General features: G+C 36.4%; 1 protein-coding gene across 1 annotated transcript in view; it reads left to right on the top strand.

Moving 5' to 3' along the window:
• Nucleotides 1–204: 204 nt before the first annotated feature.
• The window catches only part of LOC128238783 (uncharacterized), a 21,050-nt gene continuing 17,078 nt past the window's right edge, over nucleotides 205–4,176 (top strand). The window contains exon 1 of the mRNA XM_052955023.1: nucleotides 205–423. The gene's annotated coding sequence lies outside the window, so the exon portion shown is untranslated. The remainder of the gene's footprint in view (nucleotides 424–4,176) is intronic.

Raw genomic sequence — 4,176 nt, 5'->3', positions numbered from 1 at the left:
ATTTATCACTTCAACAGTATGTCCATGAACAAAGAAAAGTGAATTTCCATTGAAACAAAATACAAATAAGGACATTGCAACCTTAGTGGAAACAGTTTAGCAATGACAGATAACGGCTTTATAAAATAGCACTTAAGTCACTTAACCCAGTCAAACTTCTTAACTTCCTTGTTAGGAAACCACCGCGGTATATGTTAAGTTATAAATACATAAGTAGGAGTTTTATTTTAACACAAGGTCCGTTAGTTATTCGTCAGTGGTTTATAAACAGGAAAAAATTGCAGTGTCTAAAACGTTTTGGATGGAGTGTTTGACATTTCTTGGAGTGTAATAATAGTTTATACTCTCGATTTTCACATTTAAATCACATGGACTGGGTAGAAAATATTCATATCATTATCAACTGGTTTTACCTGCTTTAAGGTAAGTAAACATTCATTATATTATCTTTTCCGAATACGCACGCAAATTTAATCGGGGTATCTAATATCAGGGAAAATTATGTAGTTCTAAAATGCCATTCATTTGACTCAGAGGTAAAACATTTTGACTCGGATTGGATCTGAAAGGTGGTTCTATATTATTAAGAAGCTGGACATTGTCATAAAAATAAATATTAGTGTCATGTCTCCTGCGCATGATAAAGATATATCTACGAATTTATTCAATGTCTTATTTTACAAGTCTTAAATCTGCCTTTTTAAATAAGAAGTCTAAAAAAATCGACGATATTTTTTGTTATTTACCAACTTATGGTTGGCCATATCAAAACTTGGCAAAATAATTCACACATAGTCTTCACACACATGTGAGGAATAATCGAATAATCTTCACAGACATAAATGTGGGGAATTCACGAGTAATCTTCACAAACATGTGAGGAAATCATACGTAATACTCATATACATGTGAGGAATTTGGTTATAGTCTTCACACACATGTGAGGAGTACACGAGTACTCTTAACACATAGGTGAGGAATTCATGAGAAATCTTCACACACATGTGATGAATACACGAGTAATCTTCACAAACATGTGGGGACTTCATGAGTAATCTTCACTAACATGTTGGGACTTCACGAGTTATCTTCACAGACATGTGGGGACTTCGCGAGTTATCTTCACAGACATGTGGGGATTTCACGAGAAATCTTCACACATAAGTGGGGACTTCACGAGTAATCTTCACAGACATGTGGGGATTTCACGAGAAATCTTCACACACATGTGGGGACTTCACGAGTAATCTTCACACACATGTGGGGACATCATGAGTAATCTTCACACACATGTGGGGACTTTACGAGTAATCTTCACACACATGTGGGGAATTCACAAGTAATATTCACAAACATGTGAAGAATACACGAGTAATCTTCATAAACATGTGGGGAATTCACGAGTAATCTTCACACACCTGTGAGGAATTCACTAGTAATATTCACAAACATGTGGGGAATACACGATTTATCTTCACACACCTCTGAGGAATTCACTATTATTATTCACAAACATGTGAGGAATACACGAGTTATCTTCACCAACATGTGAGGAATTCACGAGTTATCTTCACAGACATGTGGGGACTTCACGAGTTATCTTCACAGACATGTAGGGACTTCACGAGTAATCTTCACAAACATGTGGGGACTTCATGAGTAATCTTCACAAACATGTGAGGAATTCACGAGTTATCTTCACAGACATGTGGGGACTTCACGAGTACTCTTCACACACATGTGATGAATACACGAGTAATCTTCACAAACATGTGGGGACTTCATGAGTAATCTTCACTAACATGTTGGGACTTCACGAGTTATCTTCACAGACATGTGGGGACTTCGCGAGTTATCTTCACAGACATGTGGGGATTTCACGAGAAATCTTCACACATAAGTGGGGACTTCACGAGTAATCTTCACAGACATGTGGGGATTTCACGAGAAATCTTCACACACATGTGGGGACTTCACGAGTAATCTTCACACACATGTGGGGACATAATGAGTAATCTTCACACACATGTGGGGACTTTACGAGTAATCTTCACACACATGTGGGGAATTCACAAGTAATCTTCACAAACATGTGATGAATACACGAGTAATCTTCACAAACATGTGGGGAATTCACGAGTAATCCTCACACACCTGTGAGGAATTCACTAGTAATATTCACAAACATGTGGGGAATACACGATTTATCTTCACACACCTCTGAGGAATTCACTAGTAATATTCACAAACATGTGAGGAATACACGAGTTATCTTCACAAACATATGAGGAATTCTCCAGTCATCTTCACACGCATGTGAGGAATTCACGAGTAATCTTCACACACGTTCATGTGAGGAATTCACGGGTAATCTTCACAAACATGTGAGTAATTCACGAGTAATCTTCACACGCATGTGAGGAATTCACTAGTAATATTAACACACATGTCAGGAATTCACGAGTAATCTTCACAAACAGGTGAGGAATTCACGAGTAATCTTCACAAACATTTAAGGAATTCACTTGTAATATTCACACACATGTGAGGAATTCACGAGTAATCTTCACACACGTACATGTGAGGAATTCACGGGTAATCTTCACACATATGTGAGGAAATCAAACGTAATCTTTATAAACATGTGCGGAATTTGCGCATAGTTTTCGCACACATATGAGGAATTCACGAGTATTTTTCACACACATGTAAGGAATTCCCGAGTAATCTTCACACACATGTGAGGAAATCCAACGTAATCTTCATAGACATGTGCGGAATTCAAGAGTAATCTTCACACACGTTCATGTGAGGTATTCACGGGTAATCTTCACACACATGTGAGGAAATAAAATGTAATCTTTATAAACATTTGCGGAAGTTGCGCTTAGTCTTCACACACATATGGGGAATTCACGAGTAATCTTCACACACAAGTGAGGAATTCACGCGTAATTTTCGCACACATGTGAGGAAGTCACGGGTAATCTTCACACACATGTGAGGAATTCACGCGTAATTTTCACCCACAAGTGAGGAATTCACGGATAATCTTCACACACATGTGAGGAATTCACGCGTAATTTTCACACACATGTGAGGAATTCACGGGTAATCTTCAGACACAAGTGAGGAAATAAAATGTAATCTTGATATACATGTGCGGAATTTGCGCTAAGTATTCACACACATAGGGGGAATTCACGAGTAATCTTCACTCCAACGTAATATTCATTTACATGTGTGGATTTCGTGCATAATCTGTTCATACATGTTTGAAATTGTGCATAGTATTCACATACATGTGAGAAATTTGTGCATAGTCTTCACATACATGTGAGGAATGCTTGCATAGTCTTTACAAATTGTGATGAAATCGTACGAATTCTTCACTTGTATGACGAATTCCTTTTTGTCAAAAATAAGGTTCAACAAGGTCTATTATATTTTTTCAATATTGTTACACAACTTGCTGATAACGAAACGTGTATACAAATACAAAATATTTACTCTTGAGTAGGTTAAATTTCATGGAAAACTTCTACATATATAATATGCTTATAGAACTGATTTCGTTCCTCAACTTCATACCTATAAAAAAACACTTTACATTTCATTATAACAAAAAGCTGTGTGTATCAGAATGTGTCTTTTTACCAGACCGTCACGATATCAAGACATTCAGTGGGATCAATTTCAATGGGCACATAACAAAACGATAATTGCTACGTGGCCACAAAATCCCCAGATAAAAAAGCGCCAAAATATCGCTTATAGTAGTGTTGGGAATCGGCTCCATTTTTAATATCGATAATCGGTTCCACTCAAGTAACCGATTATCGATAGTACAATCGTTTTTTTTTATACTAGATAGAACCTGAATTGTAGTTTTATCCATCATGTACAGTATTAAACTCTTAATCATTATATGCATATACCTTATGTCTATGATTGAAGTTATTAAGTGTTGTTGTATGAAAAATAGTTCATTTTCTTGCTCATTGTGTCTTTTATCAGCCATTTTGTTAAAGATAACATCTGAACACTTACTATTTTTTTTTTTTTTTTTTTTTTTTTTTTCGATTTTCGATTATAACCAAATACAATCGATTGTCGCCGAATTCAGGCCCAACCAATCGATTTTCGATTATAACCGTTCATTGGAACATCACTAGC

This window comes from Mya arenaria, chromosome 6, assembly GCF_026914265.1.
Source record: "Mya arenaria isolate MELC-2E11 chromosome 6, ASM2691426v1".
Classification (NCBI taxonomy): Eukaryota; Metazoa; Mollusca; class Bivalvia; order Myida; family Myidae; genus Mya; species Mya arenaria.
This window is presented reverse-complemented; position numbering and strand designations above follow the sequence as displayed.